This window comes from Orcinus orca, chromosome 3 (genome assembly GCF_937001465.1).
Source record: "Orcinus orca chromosome 3, mOrcOrc1.1, whole genome shotgun sequence".
NCBI classification, from domain to species: Eukaryota; Metazoa; Chordata; class Mammalia; order Artiodactyla; family Delphinidae; genus Orcinus; species Orcinus orca.
Window position 1 is genome coordinate 80,318,119 of NC_064561.1, and position 19,894 is coordinate 80,338,012.

Genomic DNA, 19,894 nt, shown 5'->3' on the forward strand with positions numbered 1-19,894 from the left:
TCTCTAGAAGGAATCAATAGCAGAATAACTGGGGCAGAAGAACGGATAAGGGACCGGGAAGATAAAATAGTGGAAATAACTGCCACAGAGCAGAAAAAAAGAAAAAGAATGAAAAGAATTGAGGACAGTCTCAGAGACATCAGGGACAACATTAATTGCACCAACACTTGAAGTATAAGGGTCCCAGAAAAAGAAGAGAAAAAGAAAGGGACTGAGAAAATATTTGAAGAGATTAGAGTTGAAAACTGACCTAAAATGGGAAAGGAAATAGTCAATCAAGTCCAAAAAGTGCAGAGTCCCATACAGGATAAATCCAAGGAGAAACATGCCAAGACACATATTAATCAAATTATCAAAAACTAAAAACAAAGAAAAATTAGTAAAAGCAGGAAGGGAAAAACAACAAATAACATACAAGGGAATTCCCATAAGGTTAACAGTTGATCTTTCAGCAGAAGCTCTGCTAGCCAGAAGGGAGTGGCAGGACATATTTAAAGTGACGAAAGGGAAAAACCTACAACGAAGATTACTCTAACCAGCAAGGATCTCATTCAGATTCGACAGAGAAATTAAAACCTTTACAGACGCAAAAGCTAAGAGAATTCAGCACTACAAAACCAGCTTTACAACAAATGCTAAAGGAACTCTCTAGGCAGGAAACACAAGAGAAGGAAAACACCTACAATAACAAACCCAAAACAATTAAGAAAATGGTAATAGGAACATACATATCAATAACTACCTTAAATGTAAATGTATTCAATGCTCCAACCAAAAGACACAGACTGGCTGAATGGATACAAAAACAAGACATGGATATATGCTGTCTACAAAACACCTACTTCAGACCTAGGGACACATACAGACCAAAGCGAGGGGATGGAAAAAGATATTCCATGCAAATGGAAATCAAAAGAAAGCTGGAGTAGCAATTCTCATATCAGACAAAATAGACTTTAAAATAAAGACTATTACAAGAGACAAAGAAGGACACTACATAATGATCAAGGGATCAATCTAAGAAGAAGATATAACAATTGTAAATATTTATGCACCCAACATATGAGCACCTCAATACACAGGCAAATGCTAACAGCCATAAAAGGGGAAATCGACAGTAACACAAAAATAGTAGGGGACTTTAACACCCCACTTTCACCAATGGAAAGATCATCCAAAATGAAAATAAATAAGGAAACACAAGCTTTAAATGACACATTAAACATGATTAAACTGATATTTATAGGGCACGCCATCCAAAAACAACAGAATACACTTTCTTCTCAAGTGCTCATGGAACATTCTCCAGGATAGATCATACCTTGGGTCACAAATCAAGCCTTGGTAAATTTAAGAAATTTGAAATTGTACCAAGTATCTTTTCTGTCCACAACACTATGAGACTAGATATCAATTACAGGGAAAAATTTGTAAAAAATACAAACACATGGAGGCTAAACAACATGCTATGAAATAACCAAGAGATCACTAAAGAAATCAAAGAGGAAATCAAAAAATACTTAGAAACAAATGACAATGAAAACAAGATGACCCAAAACCTATGGGATACAGCAAAAGCAGTTCTAAGAGGGAAGTTTATAGCAATACAGTCCTACCTCAAGAAACAAGAAAAATCTCAAATAACAACCTAAACTTACACCTAAACCAATTAGAGAAAGAAGAACAAAAAACCCCCAAAGTTGGCAGAAGGAAAGAAATCATAATACCAGAACCGAAATAAATGAAAAAGAAATAAAGGAAACAATAGCAAAGATCAATAAAACTAAAAGCTGGTTCTTTGAGAACATAAACAAAGTTGATAAACCATTAGCCAGACTCATCAAGGAAAAAAGGGAGAAGACTCAAATCAACAGAATTAGAAATGAAAAATGAGAACTAACAACTGACACTGCAGAAATACAAAGGATCATGAGAGATTACTACAAGCAACCATATGCCAATAAATGGACAACCTGGAAGAAATGGACAAATTCTTAGAAAAGTACAACCTTCTAAGACTGAACCCGAAAAACAGAAAATATGAACAGACCAATCACAAGCACTGAAATTGAGACTGTGATTTAAAATTTTCCAACAAACAAAAACCCAGGACTAGGTGGCTTCACAGGTGAATTCTATCAAACATTTAGAGAAGAGCTAACACCTATCCTTCTCAAACTCTTCCAAAATATAGCAGAGGGAGGAACACTCCCAAAGCCATTTTATGAGGCCACCATCACCCTGATACCAAAACCAGACAAAGATGTCCCAAAAAAAGAAAACTATAGGCCAATATCACTGATAAACATAGATGCAAAAATCCTCAACAAAATACTAGCAAACAGAATCCAACAGCACATTAAAGGGATTACACACCATGATCAAGTGGGGTTTATCCCAGGAATGCAAGGATGCTTCAATATACGTAAATCATTCAATGTGATACACCATATTAACAAACTGAAGGATAAAAACCATATGATCATCTCAATACATGCAGAAAAAGCTTTTGACAAAATTCAACATGCATTTATGATAAAAACCCTGCAGAAAGTAGGCATAGAGGGAACTTTCCTCAACATAATAAAGGCCATATATGACAAACCCACAGCAAACATCATTCTCAGTGGTGAAAAACTGAAAGCATTTCCTCTAAGATCAGGAAGAAGACAAGGATGTCCACTCTCACCACTATTATTCAACATAGTTTTGGAAGTCCTAGCCACAGCAATCAGAGAAGAAAAAGAAATAAAAGGAATACAGATTCGAAAAGAAGAAGTAAAGCTGTCACTGTTTGCAGATGACATGATACTATACATAGAGAATCCTAAAAATGCTATCAGAAGACTATAGAGCTAATCAATGAATTTGGTAAAGTTGCAGGATACAAAATTAATGCACAGGAATCTCTTGCATTCCTATACACTAACGACCAAATATCTGAAAGAGAAATTAAGGAAACACTCCCGTTTACCAATGCAACAAAAAGAATACAATACCTAGGAATAAACCTACCTAAGGAGACAAAAGACCTGTATGCAGAAAATTATAAGACACTGATGAAAGAAATTAAAGATGATATAAACAGATGGAGAGATATACCATGTTCTTGGATTGGAAGAATCAACATCGAGAAAATGACTATACTACCCAAAGCAATCTACAGATTCAATGCAATCCCTATCAAACTACCAATGGCATTTTTCACAGAACTAGAACAAAGAATTTTACAATTTGTATGGAAACACAAAAGACCCCGAACAGCCAAAGCAATCTTGAGAAAGAAAAACAGAGCTGGAGGAATCAGGCTTCCGGACTTCAGACTATACTACAAAGCTACAGTAATCAAGATAGTATGGTACTGGCACAGAAACAGAAATATAGATCAATGGAACAGGTTAGAAAGCCCAGAGATAAGCCCATGCACATATGGTCACCTTATCTTTGATAAAGGAGGCAAGAATATACAGTGGAGAAAAGAGAGCCTCTTCAATAAGTGGTGCTGGGAAAACTGGACAGGTACATGTAAAAGTATGAAATTAGAACACACCCTAACACCATATACAAAAATAAACTCAAAATGGATTAAAGACCTAAATGTAAGGCCAGACACTATAAAACTCTTAGAGGAAAACATAGGCAGAACACTCTATGACATAAATCACAGCAAGATCCTTTTTGACTCACCTCCTAGGGAAACGGAAATAAAAACAAAAATAAACAAATGGGACCTAATGAAACTTAAAAGTTTTGTGTACAAAGGAAACCATAAAAAAGACGAAAAGACAACCTCCAGAATGGGAGAAAATATTTGCAAACGAAGAAACTGACTAAGGATTAATCTCCAAAATATACAAGCAGCTCAATAATAAAAAAACAAACAACCCAATCAACAAATGGGTGGAAGACCTAAATAGACATTTCTCCAAAGAAGACAAACAGATTGCCAACAAACACATGAAAAGATGCTCAACATCACTAATCATTAGAGAAATGCAGATCAAAACCGCAATGAGGTATCACCTCACACCCGTCAGAATGTCCATCATCAAACAAATCTACAAACAATAAATGCTGGGAGGGTGTGGAGAAAAGGGAACCCTCTTGCATTGTTGGTGGTAACGTAAATTGATACAGCCACTATGCAGAACAGTATGGAGTTCCTTAAAAAACTGAAAATAGAACTACCATATGACCCAGCAATCCCACTACTGGGCATATACCCTGAGAAAACCATAATTCAAAAAGAGCAATGCACCACAATGTTCACTGCAGCACTATTTACAATAGCCAGGACATGGAAACATGTCCATCGACAGATGAATGGATAAAGAAGATATGGCACATATATACAATGGAATATTACTCAGCCATAAAAGGAACGAAACTGAGTTATTTGTAGTGAGGTGGATGGACCTAGAGTCTGTCATACAGATTGAACTAAGTCAGAAACAGAAAAACTAATACCGTATGCTAACATGTATATATGGAATCTATAAAAAAAAATGGTTATGATGAACCTAGGGACAGGACAGGAATAAAGACACAGATGTAGAGAATGGACTTGAGGACATGGGGAGGGGGAAAGGTAAGCTGTGGCGAAGTGAGAGGGTGGCATGGACATATATACACTACCAAATGTAAAATAGATAGCTAGTGGGAAGCAGCCGCATAGCACAGGGAGATCAGCTCCGTGCTTTGTGTCCACCTAGAGGGGTAGGATTGGGAGGGTGGGAGGGAGACGCAAGAGGGAGGAGATATGGGGATATATGTGTATGTATAGCTGATTCACTTTGTATACAGCAGAAACTAACACACATTGTAAAGCAATTATACTCCAATAAAGATGTTAAAGATAAATCGTAGAGATGAACAAACATCCACAAACAGCTAAACAATGAAAAAGAAGACTTGACAGAAATCTGCCAAACCAGGCTATCAGCTGTACAATGAAGCCATTATTAAAAAAGAAAAGTGTGGTTTGCACTGAAATAACAAATAGGCCAAAGCAACAACACAGAATGCTCAGAATCAGACCCAGTACTATTCAGAGTAAGATCCAGAGTTTGACGTGATTTCCAATTCAGGTAGCACCACAAATTAACTGGGAAATAATTAATTATTTGGAGTCAAAATTTGGAAAATTGATTCACTACATGTAGAAAAATAAAGTAATTCTTGGACCAAAAGTGATCACAAGTACATTAAAGAACCAAAGGTGAAAGACAAAACTATGAAATTAACAGTAGGAAATATAGGAGAATATCTACATAACCTAGCAGTGAAGAAAGACTTTTTAAACAAAATCCCAAAGACACAAACCATAATGAGAAAAATTTATGAATCTGATTAAAGTAAATTTAAGAATCTCTAGTCAATGAACAAAATGAGAGAGTTAATGGACAGAAGATCGGGAGAAGATATTTACAAAGTATAAAACTAACCAGGGACCAATATCCAGAGCATACACAGAAATCTTGCAAAGCAACTAGAAAAAGATAGGAACTTCAAAAACTTTATACATATAGACAAAAGATATGACCAAGTAATTTACAGGAAAGGAAACCAAAATGCTAAGGAGTATATAAAGAGGTAGCCTAACTAATTGGTATCAGAGAAATGCAAATTAAACCAAACCGATGTCAATTCTTCACAACTTAATCCATCAATTCAATGAAATTTCAATAAAAATCCCAGGAAGTTATTTTGTGGATGCTGACAAACTAATCCAACATTTAAATGAAGAGATAAAAGATCCAGAATAGCCAACACTATATTGAACAAGAACCAAGTCAGAATACCACCTAACATCAAAATTTACTATAAATCTACAATAATCAAGACAGTGCAGTACTGGCAAAGGAACAGACATATAGATAAATGAAACAAAATAGACTCCAGGAATAGACGTACATAAATATAGTCAACTGATCTTTGACAAAGAAGAAAAGGTAGTCTTTTTTTAATTGAATAAATTTGACATGTAACATTAGTAAGGTATACTGTGCATTGCTTTGACACATTTGTATATCATAATATGATTTCAGATGTAGCAATATTTATCACATTATACAATTATTGTATAATATTCAACAAATGCTGCTAGAACAACTAGATACCCATATACAAATAAATGAACCTAGACGCAGAACTTATACCCTTTACAAAAATTAACTCAAAATGGTTCATAGACCAATATATAAAATACAAAACCATAAAACTCTTAGAACATAACAAAGAAGAAAATCTAAATGTCCTTGGGTTTCATGATGACTTTTTACATATAACACCAAAGGCATGATCCATGAAAGAAATAATTGATAAGCTGGATTTCATTAAAATTAAAAACTTCCGCTTTGCAGAAGTCAAGAGAATAAGAAGACAAGCCACAGACTGAGAGAATGTTTTTATGTGCAAAAGATACATCTAATAAAGGACTGTTATCCAAAATACACAGAAAACTCCTAAAATTCAACAATAAAAAAAGTAAAAACCCGATTAAAAATTGGACAAATGACCTAAAGAGACACCTCACCAAAGAAAATACACAGATGGCAAATAAGCATATGAAAAGATGCCCAACATCATATGTCATTAGGGAAATCCAAATTAAGACACTACACACCTATTAGGATGGTAGAAATCCAGAACACTGACAATACCAAATGCTGGTGAGGATGTGGAGCAGCAGGAATTCTTATTACTGGTGGGAATACAGAATGCTACAGCTATTTTGGAAGACAGTATTGTGGTTTCTTACAAAACTAAACATACTCTTACCTACAATCCAACAATGGCACTTATTATTATTTACACAAATGATTTGGAAATTTACACAAAAACCTGCACACAGATATTTGTAGTAGCTTTATTCATAATTGCCATCAAGTAAAAGCTGAAAGGGCTTCCCTGGTGGTGCAGTGGTTGAGAGTCCGCCTGCCGATGCAGGGGACACGGGTTCGTGCCCCGGTCTGGGAAGATCCCACATGCCACGGAGTGGCTGGGCCCGTGAGCCATGGCCACTGAGTCTGCGCGTCCAGAGCCTGTGCTCCGCAACAAGAGAGGCCACAGCAGTGAGAGGCCTGCGTACCGCAAAAAAAGAAAAAACAAAAAAAACCTGAAAGAGTTCAGCACCACCAAACCAGCTCTACGAGAAATGTTAAAGGGATTTCTCTAAGTAAAAAAGAAAAGGCCACAACTAAAAACATGAAAATTACAAAAGGAAAAAGCTCATTGGTAAAGGCAAGTATACAGTGAAGGTAGTAAATCAACCACATACAAAACGAGTGGGAAGGTTAAAAGACACAAGTAGTAAAATTATGTATATCCACAATAAGCAGTTATGGGATTCACAAAACAATTAGACACAATTGTCATAACTTGGAGGTAATTAAGACATCCTTCAGTAGGTTAATGGATAAGTAAAATGTGGTACATCCAGACAATGAAGTATTACTCAGCACTAAAAAGAAGTAATTAAGTTATGGAATGATATGGAGAAATCTTAAATGATATTACTAAGTTAAAGAAGGCAATCAGAAAACCATATATATCGTATGTGATTCCAACTATATAACATTCTGGAGAAGGCAAAACTACAGAGACAGGGAACATCAGTGATTACCAGAGGTTAGGAAGGAGAGAGGGATGAATCAGGGGAGCACAGAGGATTTTTAGGGCAGTGAACCTATTCTGTATGATACTGTAAAGGTGGACACATGTCCTTATACTTTTGTCAAAATCTATAGATTGTGCAACACCAAGAGTGAATCCTAGTGTAAACTTTGGACTTGGGGCGATTATATGTCAGTGTAGGCTCATCAATTAAAACATATACGGGGGGCTTCCCTGGTGGCGCAGTGGTTAAGAATCTGCCTGCCAGTGCAGGGGACACGGGTTCGAGCCCTGGTCCGGGAAGATCCCACATGCCGCGGAGCAACTAAGCCCGTGTGCCACAACTACTGAGCCAGCGCTCTAGAGCCCACGAGCCACAACTACTGAGCCTGAGTGCCACAACTACTGAAGCCTGCACGCCTAGAGCCCGTGCTCTGCAACACGAGAAAAATGAGAATGAGAAGCCTGCGCACCACAACGAAAAGTAGCCCCCGCTCACCGCAACTAGAGAAAGCCCGCACACAGCAACAAAGACCCAACGCAGCCAAAAACAAATAAATAAATTAATTAAAAGCAAAAAAACAAAAAAAACTTATGTACCACTCTCGTGCAGGATGTTGATAGTGGAGGAAGCTGGGTGGGGGCAAGTATACACCCTATTTTCCATTCAACTTTGCTGTGAACTTAAAACTGCTCTAAAAAATAAAGTTCATTTAAAAGACAAAAAACAAAATGAGGCATCACTTTGCTCCAGTAATGTGGGCAGATGCTGGAGAGCTGGGTAACATCAAGTGTTGGGGAGGGAGGGATATCACGCCCTACTGGTGGGTATGTGGATGGGTGCACACTCCACGGCACAACCTGGCAAAGCTCAAGTGCCATTTGTCAGCTAATGTGTGCACATTTCTAGAACCTGTTCCTGAGTACCTACCACAAAGACAGTCTCACACACATCCGTAAGGGGACTTACAAGAGAATATACATTTCAATACTGTTTATTGGAGGCTATCTGGGTGCTCACTACCTGGAATGAGGGAAGGGAAGACAAATAGGTCAAATATGGTGACTGTAGCACTTAGAATGCCACAGACTTGAAAAACACATGGCAACATGTATAATATTAAAAACAGTGAAAAAAGATATAGAATGAGCTATAGAACATAGTACCACTAAAAGTGAATTTTAAATATATGGACCCCAGTGAATGCATACAAATAAAAGGATCCATATTAAAGACATCAGAATAGTTTCCTATGTGGGAAGAAGGAAACAGGAGTAAGGAATCTGCATAAAAGTTTTAAAAAGTTAAAACAAAAAAACAAACTACATTAAACAGAAGCTTTGTGTGGACCAATGGTAATGATATGGCATAAACTAAGAAGTGTGGTTAATTTAAACCTTTGCACCTGAGCTCCAACTAAAGCTAGAGATGGATAGATTAGAGAGAGAATGATAGACAATAGAGAGATAGATGATAGATAGATAGATAGATAAAAGAATGCATTCTCTCTCCCATTATGGCCATTGAAATATCATCACTACCGCTGCCACCCCAGAGAGTTCCATTCTCAACCCATTTGACCTTAGTCTTACATGTAACTTTGAAGCTCTTTATACAAAAACAGTTAATAAGGTCTTTTATTTCAGGATGTAAATACTGTCCATCTAAACTTCTACCCTCATCTCAGTAAGTCCTCTCATATTTTCTACACCTTGTGCTGCAATTTCTGATGTCTCCCCTGCTTGCTACAACCTGATATGAATCATACACTTGGGAGAATAGAGAAAGGGTCTCCTTACCTAGAGGGAGAGAGAGCATCGTGGAGGGAAAGAACAGCATGTGCAAATGTGTCGTGGCATATAGGGCACGTTTGGAGAAGCGCATTTAGATCACTGAGAAACCTGGTCTGACTGCAATTTAGAGTGAGCTCTAGGAGATGACTCTGCAGAGGGAAACAGGGTCAGATCAGTTTACAGATGATTTTAAGTGAGGCTGAGGAGTTTGAATTTGCACCTGAGGCAAATGCAGAGTCATTGAAGAATGTTAAGCAAGAACCGAGTGACTTGATTGGATTTGTATTTAGAATGATCACTCTGACTGCAGTGTGGAGAAAAGGCAGGGGTGGGGGGTGGGCAGGAATGAGGGAGCCAGTTAGAAGGATGTGGCCATCCTCCAGGCTACAGCATTCATTAATTTAACAAAAGACCTTGGTAGTGAGGCAAGAGATAGATGGGCTCCAGGCTAGACATTTACAACTGGCCTCCTGTTCACACCTCCTGGGGAGAGAAGAAGATGAGCTCCAGGCCGGACATTCATTACCAGCCCCTGTTTACATTTCCTGAAGCAAGAGACAAATGGACTCCAGGACTACATATTTATGACCGGACTCCTGTCTATATTTCAAGATCTGCACCTCGATATAAAAATCAGCAGCAGGAATAGGGTAAATAACCGGACATTGGGCATTTTATGGCAGGGACACAGTGGGACTAAACCCTATTAAAGGATCAAGAGGTCACACACTTCCCATCCTTGGGGCAAGGGAGACACTACGCATGCGCAAAAGCCTTCACAGGGTCAAAATGGCAGGAGATGGCAGACCATAGTAAGTCCTGCTATCTCCTCCCAGAGGCCTTTGCGGTGGGATCCATCTTAACTTAGGGGTGCGTACGCACCCAGGGGAGGGTCCAGAAGCAAATTAGCCATAGGGTCAAAACAATATGATTGGCCAAAAAGAAGAAAAAGACCCAGGAGACTGCCCCCTTATAAAGGACTTAAACTTCCCACAGGCGCAGCTCTCTCTCTCCGTTCGCCGGTGCGTCTTTCCGCGTGTACTTTGTTTTTCCAATAAACTTTTTACTTTTCTCTTTACCTTCTACCTCCTTGCCTGAATTGTTTCTTGGCAAGGAAGGTAAGAACTAGGGACCCAGGCCTTAGCTGCTGGCCCCTGTGGTCCAGTGTTTAGGACTTCCATTCCTGGAACTAAGATCTTGCTTCCTACTATTGCTTGCTGCAAGCTGCCACTTTCTGCTGCCTGCGTCCGAAATCAGTAGCCTGACTCTCTTAGTGGATTAGCCATCCAATTGTAAAGTCAGAAGACTAGATAAAATGGTTTCCACATGTCCCTCCCAGCTCTATGATTTTCAAATCCTGCTTATTTTATATTCAATCAAAGAAGGGAGTGAGGAAGAATAAGCAGAGAAATTGGCAAATTTGTGATCAATATGCAGAACTCACATTCAGCAGACAGGAGGCATTAAAGGCTATATATGATGCTGATTGCCTAGATAACTCTCTGTGATCAAGCACACTTTACAATTAATGATAAATTTTTTTGATTCAGGTGAGAATCAAACTTTTTAAAAGTTTTAGTGTTTGAAATTGTATGGGAAAACTCTTGAATTTAATGCTGAATATTCTAAATAGGGACAGAAATATTTTAACTTCACTAGAGTCACTTCTGTGTCCCCCATCCAAAATAATATTGGATTTGATAGGAAAATCTAGGGCATTGCCATGACAATTACCAGGCTTAATCTTAGTTCCACTTAGGCTTTATATAACTCCAACCAGATAAAAAGCAGAGGGCAGTAAGTGGCAGAGATGGGTGCTCACCTCTGCCTCTCTTTATCAGAGTTCCGACTCCAACAGTAAAGAGACATGACATTAAACCACTTTTACTCAACCCTGGCTGCATGTTAGAATTACCTGAGGGTCTTTTACAAATTCCTTATGCCTAGGCCCCATTCCTAGAGTGTCTCACTTAATTGATCTGGAGCGAGAAGGCTTTTCAAGCTTCCCAGGCGATTTTCATGTGCAACCAGAGTTTAAAACCACTGCACCAGGTAATTATCACAGCAATTCTCAAGATGCCCCCCAGGGATGGGTGGAAGTTGGGAATGTCTTCCAAGTGGCCAGCTAACTGAATTCTTGCGTGTTTGGGTTATTTTATGGTTTTCCAAAAAAATAACAGAAATATCACATTAAAAATAAATCAGTTCTATCACTGGTGTCCCATCTAAAGGGTAGCAGTGTTTTCATAAATCTAGTTTGGTAGTTTTATATAGTTTTTTGGTTTTTGTTTTTTGTTTTTTAATGGAGCAAGAGGAAGTAGGAGGAAAGGGAAGGAAGGGAGGAAATGCAGAGATCACTAAGAGGGTTCTCACACAAGAGTTTGAGAACCTCTGGGTTTAAGGAGCTGGGTCCAGCGTAAGGAAACAGCAGTTGTGCAGGACACCACCTGTTTCCCATCATGCCCTTGGGGGAATTTTGAGCTCTGTCATAATTATAGTCTTCTACATTATAACATGAAATCGCTAGATTTTTTTTTTTTAAGGATCGTGGATCGTAGATCATAATACTACCAAGTGACCTAGCGAGCGCTCTTCTCTCTCTCTCTCTCTCTCTCTGAAAAAAGCCCCAAATCAATAGAGGGCTCTTATCGCATCTTTAAAGTTTCACAAATAGGTCTTAGGAATCATCCAGCATCCTGTGGTTTCCATAGCTGGACAACTCTTAGATCTTATCAGCCTACTGAACTGTTCCTTTTTCAGAAACATGTACCATCCAAAATGTTTCTGTTATCCTTGCTTTTAACTGTTGTGAGTGAATCAAAGCAGCTACATTTGATATGAAGTCATCATTTCCTTCAAGATTTAACTCATCTTTCTGGGCCTGAAATACTGAACAAGCAATGCCTTGGCCTCATCCAAATCCTATGAATGTATTTTTCACCCAACAAATTCTATTTCAGTAAGAGACCCATTTTACTGAATAACAACATTGATGAGTAAGTGAGAATATACATACCTCATCTTGTGATGGAAGCCCAGTATCTTGCTCTTGATCATGTTCTGTATATGAACTACGGATAGTTTGAAATGTAGCCAGTTCCTTTCTATTTCCACACTGCTATAGACTGAATATTTGTGTTCCTCTCAAATTCATATGTTGAAACCTAATTCTCAATGTGGTAGTATTTGGAGGTGGGGCCTTTGAGAGGTGGAGTCCTCATGAAGGGAATTAGTGACTTTATATCTATGAACCAGAAGTAGGTCCTCACCAGAAACTGAATCTGCCAGGACCTTGATCTTGGACTTTCCAGCCTCCAGAACTGTGGGAAATAAATTTCTGTTGTTTATAAGCCACTCAATTTATGGGATTCTGTTAGAGCAGCCTGAACCAAGACACCATTTATCAACCCAGAGCCTCTCTTTTTCTTTCCAAGGAGACTGGGTCTACATTGATGTAATTAAAGTTCCTCCCCAGGGTTCCTCTGGGACCCTTCACAATAACTGTGCATCCCTTCACAGTGATGTTGACATTTTCTGGGATGTCAACAGTCCAATTGCTTAGGATGGTCTTCATTCTCACAGTAGATGTGGCAAAGAGCTCAAGTTTTTTTGAAATTGATAGAGGTAAGGGTTTTATTTACAGTATTCTTTCTTTTCTATCATTGTAAAATAGTACATTATATAAAAATAATTATGTATTAGTTTTCTAGCACTGTCATAGCATCGTACTACAAACTAGGTGGCTTAGAACAACCAAAATTTATTGTACACGGTTCTGGAGGTCAGAAGTCTGAAATTAAGGTGTCAGGCAGGGCCCTGTTCCCCCTGAAACCTGTAGGGGAATCCCTCCTCGCCTCTCCCTAGCTTCTGGTGGTTTGCTACCAATCTGGTGTTCCTTGGCTTGCAGCCACATAACTCCAATGTCTTCATTGTCACATGGTGTTCTCACTACTTGCCACTGCTTTCACAAGACCATCTTTTTTTAATTTATTTTTTGGCTGCGTTGGGTCTTCATTGCGATGCGCGGGCTTGTCATTGCAGTGGCGGAGCACGGGCTCTAGGCACGGAGGTTTCAGTAGTTGTGGCCCATGGGCTCAGTAGTTGTGGCTCACGGGCTCTAGAGCGCAGGCTCAATAGTTGTGGTGCATGGACTTAGTTGCCCTGTGGCATGTGGGATCTTCCTGGACCAGGGATCGAACCTGTGTCCCCTGCATTGGCAGGCGGATTCCTAACCACTGCACCACCAGGGAAGTCCCAAGACCATCTTCTTATAAGGACACCAGTCATGACTTTATCTTAACTAATTATATCTGCAACGACCCTATTTCCAAATACCCTCACGTTCTAAGATATTAGGGGTTAGGACTTAACATATCTTTCTGGGGGACACAATTCAACCTATTACAATATTCAACCTATTACAATATTCAACCAGATTATTTAGAGTTTTTTTAATGTAAAAATCTGAATCTTTAAAGAAATCAATTCATTAACCTCTGCATGCCAAGATAATTTTTGAAGAAGCTGTTTCATTTCTGGTGCTCTTCACAAAAGGCCTAAAGATGAAGTGAATCTCTGCAATGAAAAGAGAGATCCTTGACGAAATGAATATGCCCTTGGGACTATTCCTCTATAATTTATCTTCTTTTTTTTCAATTAAAGCAAAAGAGAAAAATGGAAGGAAACTTCTCTCCTGGTTATTTTTTACCAAATTTTAGTTGGGAGCTTACCTTAAAACCTTGAGTTGTGTTGGAGAGGAGAATGTTTTTAGGGAATATGCAGTTTCCATCTTTATTACTGTGAAACATGAGAATCTAAAAAGACTGAGGAAAAAAGCCACTCTAATTTTTGAAAGCTATTTTTTTTTCTGTTTACAGTGCTTATGACAACTTGAATCAGGAAGATTTGATGATATAAAATGTCATTCCTTGAGATTTTTTATTGGTAAAATGACCCACATTTTTTTCTATGCTATTGAATGAAATTTTATCCTTCAACGTATTGAACGAAAAAGAGTATCCCTATCAAGGATCTAATGTCGTGAAACCAAAGAGGAAAAGTTCATATTTCTTCTTTCATATGAGCTTATAGTAAAAATACTTATGAGTAAAGAGAGAGATATAAATAGGTAGGTGGGTAAATAGCAAAACACTAAATAGTACTTTACTTTTCCAGTACTGCTGTGACAGAGTAAAGCACTATCCACACAAGCCAAGAAGATAGAGTATTGGAGTCCTCACTTCAAAGAACACATGGGGATGGGGATAGAATGGGCATGGGGATAGAATGTCTTGATGTACACGGCCCCAGCCCTAGGTGAGTGTGGTCAGGCCCATGCCTTGCAGTGACAGGTCCAACTCAAACTGCTATAAGAAAAGACAAAAAGTCTTGTAACTAATTAAACATGACTGGACAAAGTGGCTCAGCAACGTTCCCAGGATTCAGCTCTCTCACACCTTCTTTTCCCTCTGCTTTCTTTTGTGTTGGCTTGCCTCTTTACATGGAGACACCTGGCAGGCTGACTCAGCTTCAAGTCCAACAGAAAGGAAACACATTTCTGTAGTTCCAAGTGGGATCCCCAAAACTGGAATACTTGACCATCGTGAACTGTGGCCAATAGGATGAAAGTCCTTAGTAGACAGCCTGAGGTCAGTGGCCACTCCAAAGTGAGGAGATTGGATCAGCATTACGTGAACTCCAAAGGCTATGTGGGGGAAAGACTGTGCCCTACACACAATCAGGAGCTGCTCCTTGGGGCTCAGAGACTGGGTGAGCAAACAACCATGTCCATTTCACATGAGGATAAAGAATCCAGAAGAGGAAGAGGTCTATCTGGGGAAATGAACTGGACCTTAAGCCTCCTTTTCCAAAGTGGTGATAGACACACAATTAAATTTTACTTTTTCTGTGGTCCATCAGAAGTAGCATATCAAATGGTAACTACTCTAATGCTACAATATGGATGAACCTCAAAAACATTACACAGTTGACCCTCACGGAGTCAAAACTCCATGTATAACTTTAAAGTCAGTCCTCTGTATCCACGTTTCCACATATGGGGATTCAACCAACTTCAGGTTGTATAGTACTGTAGTACATACTTACGGAAAAAAATACGTGCATAAGTGGACCGGGCCAGTTCAACCCATGCTGCTCAAGAGTCAAATGTACTAAATAAAACAAGCCAGACACAAAAGATCACATATTATATGATTCCATTTATATGAATATCCTGAAAAATACATCCACAGATTCAGAAATCAGATTGGTGGTTGTTAGGCATTAGCTTGAGACGGGAATGGAGACTGAGCACTTAATGGGCACTGGGTTTTCTTTTGGGGTGATGAAAATATTTGGGAATTTGATATAGGTAATGGTCCCATGACACTGTGAATGTACTAAATGCCACTGAATTGTGTACTTTAAAATGGTTAATTTTATGTTATATGAATTTCTCTTCAATTAAAAAGGAAGATCCCGGGCTTCCCTGGTGGCGCAGTGGTTGAGAGTCCGCCTGCCGATGCAGGGGACACGGGTTTCTGCCCCAGTCCAGGAAGATCCCACATGCTGCGGTGCGGCTGGGCCAGTGAGCCATGGCTGCTGAGCTTGCGTGTCCGGAGCCTGTGCTCCACAACGGGAGAGGCCACTACAGTAAGAGGCCCGCGTACCGCAAAAAAAAAAAAGATCCCTAGTCACTGCGCAAAACTTAATCTGGGTAGAATCCCTGATCTTTTCTTTCTTTCCACCTCTCTATCACTTAAGTGCTGTTGCCATCTAAAACATTTGATCTACACTCAAGAAGTAGCCTCATTGTCCTCGCTTCTCATCTAAAGCCAGCCATCCAGAAGCATCCTGGCCATAGAATTTTAGGTGGTTTTATAGGAATTGGCCTCTGATCACTCACTCACTCCCCATTCACCATCCCTGCCCCCAACAAATAGGCAGCTGGTGTGCTTTGGCTTAGGGCGTATTCTATTCCTTCATTTTCTGCCTTCTGCTGAGGTGGTACTGTTTTCAGTGCATAAGAATTTAGCTAACACTGCATTGATAAGTTCCAGTTTCACATTTTTTTAATTCCAGGAGAGTCTCAACATATATAGGCCCATAGCAACCTTTCCAGAAATGCTCCCAGCAGAAAGTCCAGTCATGTGAAGGATGCCTCTGCTGGGTTTTGCTAAAGGCTTTATTTCTGCCCAATGTCATGTCAAATTTTTTTTTTTTTTTTTTGCGGTACACGGGCCTCTCACTGCTGTGGCCTCTCCCGTTGCGGAGCACAGGCTCCGGACGCGCAGGCTCAGCGGCCATGGCTCACGGGCCCAGCCGCTCCGCGGCATGTGGGATCTTCCCCGACCAGGGCACGAACCCATGTCCCCTGCATCGGCAGGCGGACTCTCAACCACTGCGCCACCAGTGAAGCCCTCATGTCAAATTTTTAGACTGAAGTTTCTAAGCTCTGCACAGTTACCAGAAAATTGGTTAGAAACCACAAGGAGTCAAGGAGTTTTAGGAATATTCTGCGAATTTTTATCTGAATTCTGCCTGTGAAACTTCAACAGTTCAAACAAAGACAAGAGTAATTGTTTAAGACATAGTTTACAGAGAAAAACAAATTGGTATAGGGGGTATGAATCTCAGTGAATAAGTTCAGGGGTGCCAGAAATAAACTTTTCTTCTATAGTAAAACTTAATTTCTATTTAGAAGGCCTGATTCCCCCTGCCCGTCCTAGACAGCAGGAAGTTCTCTTGTTAGTTGGAGACCCTGACCCTCACCCTGGGGTTGTGTCTGAATTCCAAGAGGTCAATGTCAAGCCAAGTTTTGGCAATGGAAGCATCTGGTCCTTGGTTGCAGTCCATGCATGCATAGCTGGGACATCCCCGACTCTGTCTCTTACTTCCATGCCACAAATGTGGACATTGTTACTATTCTGTGATTCTCTGCTGGGTTCGGCCATGGAAACCTACAGAAACCTACAGAGCTGTCCATACCCTGTAGACCTGGACTCTGTGCAGACACTACCTCTCTGTGGCCTTTCAAACTCCTCAGGACTCTTACAGTTACAGGGCCCTTTTTGCCTCAGATTCCTCCTTTTTTACCGTCTCCTTGGGACTCTGCTCAGGAAGAAGATGCAGAGACCCTCCTTCTGGAATTCACCAAACTCTTCTCACATCAACTTCCCCTCTATCTCTCCCCACATATATCCCCAGCCTAGAAGAATCTTCTAGTAGGGAGCCCAGAACTGCCTAGAGGCTTGAAAGGGGGCAAGGGCAAGGAGGGAGAAAATCAATGTATGTTTCAAAAAAATATATATATATTGTTTGCTTTGTTGCTTTGAGGATTGCAGACAAAAATACCATAATTTTGCATGCCACTCCCCTCCCCAAATAGTGGATAAACTCCTAGACAAAAGAATGTACCTAATTTCAAGACATTTACCTGATTCTTTCCTCTGACCCAAGCTGGAGCACTGGCCTCCTCCTAGCCATCTCCTGTGTTAGCTTCCCTGTTTGTAGGGCCTACCCTATCAAGGAGATGCATTACCACATAGGACACCTGCATACTTATGCACCCAAGCCTCAACAAGGTTGTGAAAGGAAGCATGTCCTACCTTGGAAAACACTCAAAATAATGGCTTATGATTCTTAAATAACTGTAAGACAATCTTGACACTCATCTTAATTTAAGGACAAGAATTTGGTCCAGCAAACATTTATGCTCACACAGATGCCGTGGTGCTCAATTCTCTGTATCATAATTTTGATAAGTGCCATGTACTAATACTAAATGCGTTTGTATATTGGAGGAAGGTGGGCACAGTGTTTGCTCCTCAACTGGATATTAAGCTCCCAGAGGGCTTGGACCATGTTTTACATTCCATTTTTTATCCCATAACTGTTTTATTCTGTGTGCACAAGATGGTGCTCTGTTTATAGAAGATGCATCAAGAAATTCCTGCTAAAGAGGATGGATGAGTGAATACCATACACTATTAAAGCTACAATGATCTTGAAAGTTCACCTAGCCTTTTCTGAAGCCTTCAGGCAGGTCACAGTCAAGCCAACTCAAATAAATGAGAACTTTTTTCTTTTCAACCTCCAGCAAAAACTTTTAAATCCATTTTCATAAAATAGTAGTAACATGGCATTCAACAACTCTATCTAAAACTTCCTCACCATATCTAACGTGAATGTGACAGAGGGAAAACACAGGACTGGAGACAAAGCGGCCTGGAGTGGGGCTGGCTCTGTGGCTCACAGAGTCTCGTCCTTGGCTGCATCATTTACCCTCTAGGGATTGTACATGCTTCATCTGTAAAATCATAGGGGTTGGGCTTCCCTGGTGGCGCAGTGGTTGAGAATCTGCCTGCTAATGCAGGGGACACGGGTTCGAGCCCTGGTCTGGGAAGATCCCACATGCCGCGGAGGAACTGGGCCCGTGAGCCACAACTACTGAGCCTGCGCGTCTGGAGCCTGTGCTCCGCAACAAGAGAGGCCGCGATAGTGAGAGGCCCACGCGTCACGATGAAGAGTGGCCCCTGCTTGCCACAACTAGAGAAAGCCCTCGCACAGAAACGAAGACCCAACACAGCCATAAATAATAAATAAATAAATAAAAATTAATTAAAAAAATCATAGGGGTTGATGAGAGGATCTGTAGGCTCACTTACAACTTTGAAATTCTATAAATCTTTATCACGAATGTGCCAGGATATGAATAGTGAGGTTCTTTTAATAAGGCAACTTAACCATGTGGTATTTTATCCCTTGCTTTGCTGCTTTAACGAGATAGAATACATACATTTTCTCTTATCCTCCTGGGAGGACTTGAAGAATAATAGCCCCACCTGCCACCCCAGGATAGGAGAATTCGATTTGGGGCTGCTAGTGATTCCAGGGTCTATTTTCGAGGGGACCAAAAGTCCATTTTTAAAGAACAAGGGAAAAGATGTTCATAATGAGGGAGTACCTCTGATAGAAACTCAAGGAAAGAGGGGGGATTTCCTCCAGACTAAAAAGAAATCAGGGATATTGGGTAGGGGTCGTGTAGGAAGGGGCTGTTGAAGGAGTCTGTGAACCTCTCCTGAGGAAGTTGCCCAAGAATTTAAAGATAACTATGAGTTCACAGAAGCTAGTGGGAGCCAAGTCATTACCACAACTGCCCAGCCTTCAGTTAGACATGAACCTCCCTTACCTGCCCTCCTCTGTTGGTCCTCCTGGTGGTTGGCTAAAGAGAAGTACACTTTGTGGGCACCCAGCACCTCATGACCAAGCACCCATGGGTGCTAAATGCTCTGTTCAGCCTGGCCCCAAATGCCCCGCTCAGACACTCCCTACACAAGGCACCAGGTCACAAGAAAGCCAGGACATCTAGTGGGAGGGAGGTAAAGAAACTGAGACCTCCTGAGCCCGGCACTGGGGTCTGTGGGACCTCCACAGCAGCAGATCCAGGTTTTGTGGAGCCCAAAACATATACAACTGGGGCACCCTT

General features: G+C 40.3%; 1 protein-coding gene and 1 pseudogene across 3 annotated transcripts in view; both read right to left on the reverse strand.

Annotated features, from left to right (window-relative positions):
- The window catches only part of MEGF10 (multiple EGF like domains 10), a 367,277-nt gene that overhangs the window by 268,770 nt on the left and 78,613 nt on the right, over positions 1-19,894 (reverse strand). The window lies entirely within an intron of this gene.
- Positions 12,131-13,078, reverse strand: LOC101273730 (60S ribosomal protein L9-like; annotated as a pseudogene).